This window comes from Lissotriton helveticus, chromosome 3_1 (assembly GCF_964261635.1).
Source record: "Lissotriton helveticus chromosome 3_1, aLisHel1.1, whole genome shotgun sequence".
Classification (NCBI taxonomy): domain Eukaryota; kingdom Metazoa; phylum Chordata; class Amphibia; order Caudata; family Salamandridae; genus Lissotriton; species Lissotriton helveticus.
Window position 1 is genome coordinate 237,994,790 of NC_136061.1, and position 14,289 is coordinate 238,009,078.

Genomic DNA, 14,289 nt, shown 5'->3' on the forward strand with positions numbered 1-14,289 from the left:
CTGCTGCGAAAGGAAGCAGAAGATTTCTCTTACCTTAAGAAGTGGGTTAGTGTTAAGAGCCTTTAGAATTTACAAAAATGTTTTTGATTTGCTGATACGACTTAACCATGATTATGCCATGCAAAAATTGGAGTTTTATTAATTACAATGCATAAATTGTGCATTAAAACTCCTGTTTTTTAGGGGGCAACATTCCATTTTCCTCCTGAAACTTTGTCAGTTTTTTTTTAGATTTTGCTTATTTAGAATGCTGTCACTACTCAATATGAGTTTGACACTTAGAACTAAGAGGGATTTTTGTTGACTAACTAGGGTTACTGTTTTGATTTTGAACTGTCTGAGGTAAATGTTGGGGTTTACTTGATATTACGGTTTATGAGAATTTGGGGTTTGGCTCCCACTCCACCACAAGGTCACCCAACCAACAAACTCTGCAATTCATCAGAGGAGCCAAACTCCTCAGATGTTCTTCAACACTTAGAGATAATACATGGCCAACATTTACACGAGATACCTTAATATAATATGCATTCAGTTTAAGTGTAACCTAAGAATCTTCATGAGTAAGATGTAGGTGTTATTTTATTACATGTCTTTCTGTATAATTTCTCTTATTCGCCTTTTTACCTTTTTCCATTCATGTCAAACGTTGTATAACATCACTTCCGGTAATGTCATCACATAGGTAAATCAGTACTTTTCAAAACCTGAGAGCTCTGTAACAGAACGCAATGATTAACAAGGCTTAGCAAAGTCAGTACATAGTATGTTATGCTATAAATTACTTATAAAGCGCACGTACACCAGGAGGTTTCATGACGCTAACTCTAGAATGTGCCGGGACCGTTGGAGGGAGTTAATCGTGCGCCTGCATAAACAGCCATGTCCTGAGCATTTTCCTGAGGCATAGCAGATTGGTACATGACCAAATCTCCAGTGAGAAAGAATTTCACAGTCTAGGGGCCAGGGATGCGAACCTACAGCCTCCCTGACGTTTTAGCTTGAAGGCAGGGGTGGTCAGTAGCTGGAGGTGAACTGAGCGGAGGTTGCGGGAGGAAGTGTACCTTGATAAGAGGAAGTTAATAAATTTGGGGCTCCGGCTGTGAAGAGACTTAAAGATGAGACATAGTGTAGTTCTTAGGTCGAGCCTAGAGCAGCGCGCATGCGCTGCTTGCTTTACTTTTAGTAATGGGCTTCAGAAAGCTCACCACATGCTCGTGCGTGTGCTTTTGTTTTTCTGCCAGGCTATTGGGCTTTGCGTGCGTCTTTCTAAGAAAGACAGCACGCAATTGGGAAAATGCGGGCACATGTCCCGCCTTTCCTCTGCCCACGGCCTATTGCTTGAAGTTACCCACACAGGCCACATCTGTTTTCAATTATCGTGCCCAGACACGGGTGCGATAATTGAAAACAGATCGCTTGCTGTGGTGCGCGCACATCACTCGCAGGCCTGTTTTGGCAGCTACCAAGGAAGATTCAACTCTAACACCCTAGCCGGTCCATTGGCTTTAATAGCCTGGATTGGCGCAGAGAATCATTTGGGTTTATACGCTATGTAAACAATACTAACATTGAAACTACTGTACAGTACTGTACAGCAAAATCGTATGGCCTTTCTGTTGTCATCCCCATTGACCCGGGAGCACTGTCCTTCTTGTAAGCACCAGTCAAGGTGAGGGTGGGGGTTAGACCCCTGCTGGCACCTTGTTAAAACCTGCCTCAGGAACCATTATTTGAAAAAGTATAGCATCCAGGATTACGCTTTGTTGCTAAAAAAAAAAAGAAAAACGCACCTGGCCCGCAGTATAACCTGACATTCACTGGCTTGAGAAGAGGGTCTACTCCGCCTTTCATCTTTCATGAGGACATAACATTGCGCCGTTTGGTTGGGTTATAAATAGCTCCGGTAGAGCAGGAAGAGAAATTGGACCAGAGGGTGAGCTCCGTGGTGTGAGGAACAAGGAATGCAAGAAATGGGCTCAGTACATGGGCCTGGCAGTCCCTCCCTCGGGTCCTTGTGCCTTATGTCACCTGGAAAGTCTTGTATATGCATGACAATTAAAAAACCTGTTTTATGTAGTGCTTAGTGACAAGTCATAGATTCGCAGCGCTATAAATAACTCAGGTTACCATCGTTTCACAGTTGCACAGCAATACAGAAAAGGCTTTTGCAAAACCACTTTGAGATTGAATGAGTGCCATTGTCGTTAGTGTGGGAACGGTCACAGTAACACAAAGAAGAGACAAGAGCGACACTAAAATCAGTTTAATAACCAGAGATTTCGGCAAAGCAAATGGCATATTTCAGATCATCATCTTCACCATCATCGTTGTTGTTAATATTGTTCTTGTAGTTTTTATTATTATTATTGTTTTAATATTAGTTGCAGAAGTAGTGCTAGTACAATGCACCAAATTGAGTAGTCCACAGCAGTCGTATACGACAATTAATATGAAATCAGATGACAATATAAATATTGAAATTTACGTTATTATCAACAAGCAGCACCTAGTTTTGGCAACATAAAGAAACTCGCCATATTGTTACTACACATGTCACAGGTGTCGTTCATTTGACGTCATCACTATTAACCTGCAGCACGGTTTGATAAGCAGGAAATACCTAACCCCAGAGTGAGTATGGGAAGGGACGTTTTGAAAATGTTGTTGCATAAATGTCTGATTCTAGGGGCACCCATGCACCTGCTGTCATTCACCCCCCCTGTCCCAGACTCACCTACTACATGCACATTGCGGCCGGAAGTGCAATTAAACAAAGCTCCTTCTGAAGCCCCACCCCGTCACCCACTTCCATTCTGTGTGACCTGGCGGCAGGGTCAGCTGTCAGAGGAGGACGCCCCCCACTTCAAAGGCCATGTTCCTCCTCCCCCAGAACAAGGGGGCACAAAGGCCTGGACAATGGGCCGATTAGGTCTCCGCTGCCGGCCTCCCAGCACACCGGAGTCACTCCAGAGCGCCCCCGCATCTGCATAACAAGAGGCGGCCTTGTCATCCATGGGCCTTCCCCAGAGGGCCACTTCCTGGCCCTTTCTTCCGTCCCCTCTCCATTCACGCCCCCTACCCCAGGAGCCTTTCAACCGCCGGGGGCCCCTCCTGCTACATGTGTTGATTTGGAATTGCATGTTGAGCCGCGGCTCAACATGCAAAGAGGAACCTATGGGGTTTCCTGGGCAGGGGCAAGACTGGTAACCCTAACCTCTCTTCATCCCTAGCAAACGTAGGCGTTCATGTGGAAGGAACTTCACTTTTTGTAATGATCTAATACTAAGCATGCTTTCAATAGAAAAACGTTCATATTTTTTTAGGAGAGGTCTGGCGGATTTCCATCTGGGTTGCTGGTGGATCAGTCTTGCTGCTTGGTTCTGGGCCATCTGAAGCCGTTTGATTAAGAAAAGTGGCATGCCTAGGTATATAGAGTTGGCGTAGTCTAAGTGTGATAGTACCATGGGTATCACAACCTGTATCAGTGCTGTATGAGGGAGCAGACGGCTGATCTTTCTGATTTTACGTAACTGAAAGAAACAGGTCAAGACCACTGCACCGACTTGTGTTCTTAACGATAGGTCGTTGTTTATGGTGACCCCTAGGCTCTTTACAGAGGTAGAGCGTTTGGGGGGGAACCGAGTTCTGCCGGGCAGTAGTGTGGGCCCCAGAAGGCATGGCTGTTCCCTGTCAGGACTAGTTCAGTCTTGCCTGGATTGAGTTTTAAGTGGTTTTGGTCCATCCCATGGCGAAAATGGAGCATGGTGGCCTGAGTTGGGGGAGTTATCTATGGTGAAGATTAACTGTAGGTCATCAGCATAATTGAAGGTGGTGACCTTCCATTCCTTCAGGGACTGAATCAGAGGTAAAAGATACAAATTAAACAGATGGGGGGATAGTGATGATCTCTGTGGGACCCCACACATAGTTGCTATCTTGGGTGCAGTGAATGAGGCTAGGCGTACCGCTTGGGTACGGCCCTTGAGAAAAGACCCAATCTAGCTAAGGCTGAGTCCTGGATGCCGGCCTGCCTGACACAATCAATCAAGATTGCATGATCGACCGTGTCAAATGCGGCCGAGAGATCTAAAAGCACCAGGGCCTGAGGGGTGCCTCTGTCAGCTTTTTCTCATAGGGCATCCAGTACAGCTAGAATCACTGTCTCTGTTGAGTGAGCAGGTCGGAATCCTGCTTGTTGAGGGTCTAGATATTCAGAATATTCCAGGGCTTCGAAAACCTTGACCAGGTAGGGGAGCAGGGAGATGGGCCGATAGTTGGATAAGTTCTGCGGGTCTGCTCCCGTTTTTTTAGGAGGGGGACCACAATTGCGTCCTTGAATGCTTTGAGGACCTGGCCCTGGGGTTAATGTGCCAATTCAGACATGCCGAAATGATATTTCCATGCAGTTCAGTATGCCAAATGCCACGCATCACAAGTTATTTTAACACATTTTAAATGCAAGTCCCTACATTGCTAAACACAAATGTAAAGTCACATATTTTGAGGCACCTCACAGAAACAATTGCTTGAGGAGCAGCAGCTCTCAGTTCAGCTTGACAAGCAGAGTGGTTTCTGTGTTGTGTGCCCCAAGGCAAAGTGTGAGCTGGGCCCACGATTAAGCAGAGGTGACTGGTTGCCATGGATACCAGGCATCATAGCCTGGGCCCAACTCCTCTCTTCTCACGTGACACTCCATCCGGCCCAGATCCTGCTCTACGGTGCAGGGGGTGCTTATGTTTGTACATTGTCCCAGGCGGGCCTGGTGAGGAGTGCTGCAGAGTGCCCCTGCATAGCATACAGCACTAAGAAGCATCCATAGTCAGGGAGCAGCCTTGGAGGGGCGCTGCAGTGCACTGGGACCAGGCCACACCCAACAACTTAAGTTACCCCCAAACCTTCACTGTGAGCCAGCAAGTTAAACTTTCAAAGGCTGTGGGTTGAGCAGAGTTAGTCAGCCCCTCCCTCTCTGAGGGGCCCCTCAGCACCCCTAAAGTAACCTGCACACCAGTGACCTATGACTGCAGGAGTCACTTCATCTGTCCCCAGCCAGAGAACAACATATATATTGTCTTCGGGTGTCTGTCACAGCCGGTGCGGCTGAATGCAGATACTTCAAGTAAGCTTTTTCAATGGTGCACTTGGGCCTCGGGCCATTAACTTGTGTGTGCAGTAGTTAGACCTGGCCCTGGAGAGGCGCAAATGAAAGCACTATGGGGGTCGCCTTTTAATCCAGTGATCTGTTGTGTTTAGGGGGTGAGGGGGGTCTCACGCTCTGGTCCATGTAGTCCCAACACAAATACCTCACTTTAAGAGCCATTAGCACTCCTTTTGTTCGAGTCTTGCCCATGTTGGGGCTTATCCAGAGCTTAACTTATTGATCCTAACAGTCTCAAGAAAACAAAGCACTTCAGCTGGTCACTTCACAATCGCTATCACTAAAGTATGATTTAGATCAAGTTCGAAACTTTGTATGTAATAGATGGACTAAACAAAGTTCAGAGATATTTGCTATATGTGAAATGACACAAATAACTATTAATATAGCACTTAGTAGTACGTTTTTAGTAACTCTCAAAAGATTAATTAGCATAATTAAAGACTGGGAAAAACAGCAGCATTCTACACTTATGCTTGCAGTTTACGTGAAGGTCCTTGATGATGGTTCATGACTCACTGAGCTATAATACAATGATGCGGTGGTACTTACCCAGAAGAACCCGTCGCTTCTGTGGAGCCAAGTTGGTGATAGTACCACCCATTAAAAAAGCCTCATTGGGTGGGAGAAGCTTTATTGTTTGCGCAGCAAATTTATTTTATTTATTTATGGGCTTGTAACGCGCCGGAATCACACCCGAAGGTGTATCTCCGCGCGGTGCTGTGGAGTGATACAGGTCAAACTGGAGCTAATTCTGAAATAAAGTTGTTGTAAAGCAAAGGCCTGGAATAACCTTCCCCTATATTTTAGAAATGCCACCGACCTCCTTACGTTTAGGAAAGGATTGAAAACCTGGTTTCTTAACCTGTAACGTTGCATCCTATTTTTGCTCAGAGAATAGATGTTAGCGCCAAGACACATTAGGATAATCGCCGTGCTTTAGAAATACCTATAACATAACATAACATGATTACAACTTGTGACCTGCATATAACACAATAGTGTCTGCAGCAAAACAGTAGTCTACTTATCTTTCTACATGAAATACAAATATATGACCTGCATTGTGCTTTGCAGCAGACACTTTAACACTCTACACTATTTCATGCTAAGTCAAACTTGTGACTAGACGCCACACAGATTTCTCCAGCAAGGGAATTCACCACCATGTGTGTTACTGATCTTCCATTTCATGGGATTTGTAGCCGTTTTTTTAGCCTTTTCGAGCAATCGACTAATTTCCCAAAATACATTTTCTATTTACATTCCCTTCATTGCTTAGTTTTAGTCACAAGAATGTGTCCCTCAAAGTGCCACACATTTGTCAGTAGAATGTCACTCTTACCTACACTGAATGCATAGAAATGTCACTCATAAATAATCTGAAAACTTAGCAGCTATGATTCTATTGCACATGAAAGCCAGACCGATTTGCATTATCAATGCTTAGTAATGGTGCTGCAGTATTGACAGTGGTACTTAGTTGTGGTTACATTCGTGGTGTTGGGGTGGTGGTAATGGTGGTGGTACTAGTGTTTGTGTGGTGGTATTTGAATTTATTGGGATGGTGGTATTGGTGTTGATGGTAGTGTTGCCCTTGGCGGCACTGGTGAGGGTGAGAGTATTGGTGGTGCTATTAGTAGCTTTGGTGGTGTTATTGATGACATAGTTAGTGGTAATAAAGGTGATATTAGTGGTATATTACTGGTGTGGTGCTGTTGTACTGTGGTGTTTCCGGTAGTAATGGAATTAGTGGTGGTCTTGGGGATGATATTATTGGTATTGTGGTGGTATTAGTGTGATGGTATTGCTATTGGTGGTATCAATAGTGGTATTAGCAGTGGTATTGGTTGTGGTGTTGTATGCTGGTAGTATTAGTGATATTGGTAATGTGGTATTGATTGGTTGGTGATGGTGGTGGTATTGGTGGTATTATAAGTAGTTTAAATATTGCTGTTACAGGAAAATTGGTTAAGCTATTAGCAGAAGTCATGGTGGTGGTAGCTTTGGTATTGGTATTTGTGATGGTGGTATTGTTAGTGGTGGTTTTGGTTTAGGTAGTATTAGTGGTGGCATTAGTGGTGGTGTAGTTGTTGTAGTGTGTCATATTGGTGATTGTGCAATATTGGTGGTGTTGTTAGTGGTATTGGTGTTGTTATTGGTGATTGTAAGAAATTGATTATTATTTTAGATGGGTGACGACTCACCTTACCTCAAGGAACAATCACAACTTTTGTCAGGGTGAAACTTCAAAGTCACTAAATTAAACTGTGGTCAACCCCTGGTAGCTATGGGACAGAATGGGCAAACTTAACTTTGGACAATGTGTAAAGTATTTATGCAAAAGCAAATCAAAAATAACGGGCTTAACTTGGAGACAATTGTAAAGCATTTATACTGTACTAAGACAGTAATAATGTCAAAACGCAAATCAATAAAAGCTCCATACTGAATAGAAATTTGCCTAGCCTACGAGAAGGTAAGTTTCAATTCTGTTAAGGATGCAGAGGCAAGGATTATGCGTATTCTTCCTTCGTTTATTCCAAAATTATCAAACAGCAGCTTGTCAATAAAAACATGTATAAAACTACATTTCCCATAGAACTTGGGAAAACAGAAACACATTCTTTGTCAGTCCTTCTACAATGTTCATGACTCCATGCCATAAGACGCTGTGTCATTCTCTGCACTTCCTCTTTCTTCGCTGGAGGAGGTCTCCCACGTTTAAGCATTCTGTTTTACACCATCATTGCCTGAAAGAGACAACATCATCATTCTTTGAACAGTACCATACTAGGCATAAACCAAATTTGCAACCAAATTACGCATGTAAGCATCAAAGATGAAGATCGATAAACAACCAGCAATCAAAATTGCAGAAACCACACTATTGAATCCCATTACCCCTTTATAATAGAGAAAGAATTACTTACGACAGTATGGGGCGGGAGAGCAACCGAAGAGCTTGCTGGGAGGTATAATCCTCGCCTCCGCGTCCTTAATAGAATTGAAACTTACCTTCTCGTAGGCTAAGCAAATTTCTACTCTATGTCAGGACCGGAGGCGAGGATTATGCTCCTTTAAAGCTTATTTATGACCACCTAGGCCACATTCTGCAGGGGTTTAAAATAGAACCTTTTAAAGGTCAAATCCGATGACCAATCCGCTGCCTTCATAAGGTCTTCCAACCGAGCACCTAAGCTGAATGCTTTCGAGGCCATCGCCCCCGTGCTGAATGTGCACCAAACGCTCTTGTATTGATGCCCGCCTCTTGCATTATCCACTGCACCCAACGGGCTATAGTGGGAGATGACACCGCCTTAAATGGCTTCTTGAGGGCTATGAGGAGTTGTCGTTCGCCCGGAAGGCGGACTTCCTCCGTAGCTTCCTCATAGGCTTTCAGGCATTGCACCACACATAGCTTCGGTGACTCTTGAAAAGCAGGATAAGAAATTGTACGGGTATTGGATTTAGTGCGTCTACTTACTGTAAAAGTTACACCCTCCGGGGAGAAAACTCTCGCTGTAATATCTAAGGCCCTGACATCTGATACTCTCCTGCATGATACCAAACATAGCAACATTGCTAATTTTGCAGACAATTCCTTCCTAGAAAGGAAGCGGTTCAGTTGCCAAGATAACAGTAAGTTCAAAACCAGATTAATGTCCCAGAGGACTGAATAGCGGGGTTCTAGAGGTAAAGATAATCTGATACCTCTGAGAAGCTTACAGAAGAAAGGATGCTCCCCCAACGGTGCACCGTCCACCGGAGTGTGACCCGCTGAAATGGCTGAACGTACCGTGTTTACAGACCTATACGTCAAACCTTTCTTTGCCAACTCTGCTAGGTAGTTAAGCACATGCATTAAATCTGCGACCACGGGATCCACTTACCGTCCCATACACCAACATACCCATCTCATCCAGGCCGATCTGTATCGCTTGGACGTACTGTCCGCCCAAGCTTTGGACAGTAGGAGTTCAGCGTGCTCCGAAAGGCCCGGCAATCTCCAGCATTGCCTGTAATCCGCCACGCCATGAGATGAAGTGAGCCGTCCTCCACCAGACGGTGAGGGGTTCCCTCTGGACTCAAGAGAAGATGGGGAGTTTGGCGGAGTGGGATTGGAAAATCCCAAGAAAGTTCCAGAAGAACTGGAAACCAAACTTGAGACCTCCATACCGGCGTTACCAGAACCAACGAGGCTCCCTGCCTGCGCACCGGGGCAGCTGCCCGGGTGATCATGGAGAACGGCGGAAACGCATAGCTGCTCACTTGACTCCAATCCTGAGTGAATACATCGGTTCCCACTGCCAGCGGATCCGGTCTCCAACTGAAAAAACGGGGAAGGTGCGACAAGCAAAAAGGTCTATGGAGAAAGGTCCCCAGCATTGCTGCAGGTGCCGAAAAATCTCCGGGTCCAGCTTCCAAACGCTGGTGTCCTGCAGGTAGCAGGAATGCCAATCAGTCACCAAATTCTCCCGACCTGGGAGATATTCTGCTGTGACCGAGATCTGATTGGAGAGGCAAAACTCCCAGAACTGCTTCGCCATGTTCAGGGCTTTGGACCGAGAGCCCCCCAGGTGATTGATATACCTGACCACGGACACATTGTCCATCTTGAGGAGTACCGAGGCTTGCACGCGATCCTTGGTCCAGCAACGGACTGCAAAGGAGCCTAAAAGCTCCAGACAGTTGATATGAAGGTGTTAAGGAGACCAACTTCCGCCGGTGGAGAATTTCCCACACCGTGCGCCCCAGCCCGCTCAGCTGACGTCTGACTCTATTATCAAATCGGGAGCGGAACCAAAGATGGCTCTACCGTTCCAAGTCTCCATGTGGGAAAGCCACCACTCTAGCTCTTTGTGCACCTCGTCCGTCAAAGGAACTACCTGAGAGTACATCAGGCCTCTTCACAGGTGATGTGCTATTAAGCGCTCAAGGGCTCGGTAATGCAACGTACCCGGAAAAATGGTGAATGGAGGCCGAAAAGAGACCCACCAGGCGGGCTAACTGACGCAGAGAAGTCCCCTGTTCGGCCAGGGTCTGCCGAATTTTGTGCCGAATCTTTGGTACCTTTCTGGAGGGTAGGCTTAGAGAATATGAGACTGAGTCAATCACAAATCCCAGAAAAATCGCCTTCTGGGCTGGGACTAGGAGGGACTTCTGCTCATTTATCATGAACCCCAAGTCCTCGAGCAAAGACACCGCCATCTGCAGATGACCCCGTAGTTGCAAAGGGCATTGGGCCAAGATTAGAATATCGTCTAAGTAGACGATCAAGCGGACCCCGTGTGCTCACAAGTATTCCACCGCCGGATTGAGGACCTTGGTGAAGCACCACGGGGCAGAGGAAAGCCCGAACGGAAGGCACTGTAACTCGTAGGCTTGTCCCCGCAAAAGAAACTGAAGGAATCGTATGTGCGGTGGAAAAATCGGGACCACGAGGTACGCATCCTTCAGGTCCAGCCGCACCATCCAATCGAGTGGTAGGAGTACATCTCTGAACAAATTAATGCACTCCATTTTGAAGTGACTGTACACCAACCACTCGTTGAACTCCCGAAGGTTGATCACCGGTCTCCGACCTCTGTCCATCTTGTCCACCAAAAACAGGTTGCTGAGAAAAAACCCCGGATGGACCTTTGTGACACACCGCTCCTTTTCGGAGCAAGTCGGCTACTTCCTCGTCTACCATAACTGCGTCCTCAGCGCTGAAAACGAATGGGCGCGGACGGACGTCATGCCGGGTGGGATCCGTAAAATTCTATTTGGAAACCTCTCACTGTTTGCAACACCCAAGCGTCCCTTGTAAGAGCTTCCCAAGCGGGGAAGAAGTGCGCCAACCTACCCCAACTCGCACCAGCGCAGCTGGCGGAACACTCACCGTTAGCATTTCCGTCACCGCCTCTGTAACCTCCTCGGCCTCGGAAGCGCTGCCCTCCTGTCGGGTAAAAGTTGGTAAAACGCTGGTCCGTTTTATATTGCCCGCGTCCGGGGCCATGCACCCTGCCTTGGGGGTTCTGGTGTTGAGCACGGCCGGGCGGGCAGCTCCTACCCCGACTGGCCCCGCGGAAAACCCGGGGTTAAAGACTCTTTTGATGTTTGCCTGAGCCTTATCTAAGGATGTAAAAGTGGCGACGAACTTGCCCAGTTCTTTTACGAAGGGCTCTCCGTATAAACCCCCTTGTGCCGTTGCCCCCGCTTCTGAACAGGCCAATTCACCCAACTTAGGGTCAACCTTGATCAAAAGGGACCTATGTCTTTCTGTTGAGAGGGCACAATTGGCATTGCCCATAAAGCAGATTGCCCTTTGCGCCCAGGCTGACAATACCTAAGGATCAATCAAGGAACCCGAACTACGGGCTTCCTCCGCCATGTTCAGGATTTTGGTCATTGGACCAATGGCGTCTAGTAGCTTGTCCTGGCATGCACGCCAGGACCGATCTATCCATTTTTTAGGGTCCTTGATGAACTTAGCTAAGAAGGTGGCCATCTTTCCTTCAATTTCTGAGGTAAGTTTTACCTTGCCGTCCAGGGTAGGCCCGGGGCATGCCGCTCGCAGCCGACTTCTGGTCTCATTCTCTAGCGGTTTCCTGAGCCGGGACACTACATACAAGGCAACCTTCTCCGAAGGAATCCACTCAGCCGACCACGGGTGCACAATATCATCCGGGTCTAACATATCGGCAATGCCTGCCTTAGGCGACTCCGAAGAACCCAAGGGGCGCCAGGACCTGAAGGAACCTGCCTCATCATCAGAGACGTTAGGAGTATCCCCTTGCTGGGTCTGGGGATAAGCCGGTTGGGGGTCCGAATTGGGGGAACCAACTCCTGGGGATGCACTATGGGCGCCGTGTGTTCCAAGAACGCCTGTTTGAGGCGTTCAAAGGCATCTTTAACAACCCCCCCCATCACACCCCTTCTGGGAGAGGGGAACCGTCAGGTTCCCTCGGGGTTTCCTCCGGGGCCTCTGCCGGGTTGATCTGGGGTGGCTGTGACACTTTCGAGCACAATTGATCAATCTTATCAGCTAAACGCTGTTCCATCGGGGTCATAAGCTCATTGACTGCTCTATAGATAGAATCATCCACCTTTGCATAAAAATCGTCATCCCACTGTAGGTAGGAAAGGGAGTCCTCCTCCTCATAATATTCGTGCTCCATGGCCAAGGAATAAGGCACAAGCTAAAAGCCAAAGGCACACTCATGCAGCACGCAAGGAATTTATTGCTGAGGGTCACTCAGGATATTTTAGGGGCCAAAGGCACACAATTTGTATGGGGAGTTGTCAGGTCCCTGAGACACCACCACACCCTCAAGGTACAGGGGGTAGCTGCCTGGCCGAGTGTAAGACAGTAAGGAAGGCCCTAAGACCACACAAGAGTACAGACCCTGAACAGGGCGTGAGGCTCGAAAGCTGGTGTAGCCACACCACTACCTACCCGTGCAGGAACATGGGCGTAGGACTGCTAAATTAGTACAGACCCAGTCTCGCTGGGCGCTTCAGGCAGCAAAGTCGGAGCGCGGGCAGAAACGGTGCCCGGAGCGCTGCTTCACTCGAATCCGACAGAAGCGCGCTCCGGATCACCGAGACGCGGCGGTCCCACAGTGCCCTCTGGTGGGCGGCGGCCCGCTCCGCGGGCCGCGATAACAAATACAAACCGCGTCAGGAGCGGGAAACATCATTTACTACGAAGCAAATAACACGCATAACGTTTACCACGCGTCACTCACCACGCAAAGGTCTTTCCCACGCGTAAGCCTTCAACGACCGTCTTTACCACGCGAGTGGTATTCCTTCCTGTCGTCGTTCTGCAAGTACGATCTGCGTTGGCTTTGGGGGGCTGGGGGGAGGGGGGGATTAAGGGGCTGGGGGGGGGACTGGGGGGAGGCTAGGGGGGGTTGGGGGGGTTCCCCCCCCCAAAAAAAAAAAACCAAGCGGATATTAATAAATAAATAAGAAGAACATTTCAAAAACGTAAAAAAAAACGCTCTACAATGCCTCAAAACGCTGAAGGAAAAGAGCACGTCATAATAGAAGTCCGTTATCAGTTTTGATAGACGTGTTTTGACGCTTGTTTCCGTGGTCGGTGGAAGAAAGGGCTGATGGTGAAAGACGTACAGGGGTAAGATATAAATCAAAACTTTGTAAATTAGGGTATTAATTAAGCGCATTATGATAAAAATAAAAATATAATGTAAGGGAATCTGTTTATTATTGTTTAAAACATCGATCTTTTCCTTCGTACTGCATGTAGCCTATCAGTATCATTATGTAAATGTAAATGGGACGTCAGATGTTTCGTAACGTTATGATTGCGGAGTAAAAACATGCGTTGTCAAATGCTGCGTGCAAAAGACACATGCGAAGTAAAATTCGCGTGGTAAAGGCATGCGTGGAACTTGAAATCGTTGAATAATCATATATTCGTCAGGAGCGCCGAGCGTTCCCGCGGTCACAATAACCCAGAAGAATGTTCCTGAAAAGGAAACCGTGCCCAAATACATAAAAATATCCCCGTAAGCCAGGAAAACTGCACATGGAGTAGAAGAGAAAAGCACTTATCTCAAGCTGCCGAGCAGCGAAGAAAGAGGAAGTGCAGAGAATGACACAGTGTCTTATGGCATGGAGGCATGAACATTGTAGAAGGACTGACAAAGACTGTGTTTCTGTTTTCCCAAGTTCTATGGGAAATGTAGTTTTATACATGTTTTTCTTGATGAGCAGCTGTTTGATAATTTTGGAATAAAGCGAAGGAAGAATAACCATAATCCTTGCCTCCGGTCCTGACATAGAATTAAAAAAATAGGGTAATAATACAATTACACTAAAATGACAAAAAAGCCCCTCCCGACCTGCCCTTCAACATAGGTGGCGTGGACAGATCTTTGGGACCACTTATTCTAACTATGCAAGGGGGGGCATGATTTGGGTGGCACCCAGGATCCCCTTTGTAGCGAAATAGATGAAAATTGACCCTGAGGGTCAGTATGTACTTGTTTTGCGCACACTTGATGCTCGGGAGATATGTTTGTTCAATGTGTATGCCCCCACAGAAGATGACCAACTATTTTATGGCAGTATTCTGCGAGTTTTGGTGGCGCATGTGCGAGCGGTTGTGATTGTGGCTG

At 47.0% G+C, this 14,289-nt stretch overlaps 1 long non-coding RNA gene across 1 annotated transcript; it reads right to left on the bottom strand.

Annotated features, from left to right (window-relative positions):
- Positions 1 to 7,681: 7,681 nt before the first annotated feature.
- Positions 7,682 to 12,826, bottom strand: LOC144822332 (uncharacterized). Its single transcript, XR_013608600.1, has 2 exons — positions 12,600 to 12,826; positions 7,682 to 7,911 (listed from the first exon to the last, which is right to left on the bottom strand). It is a non-coding gene; the product is annotated as an uncharacterized LOC144822332 (long non-coding RNA).
- Between the last annotated feature and the right edge of the window lie 1,463 nt (positions 12,827 to 14,289).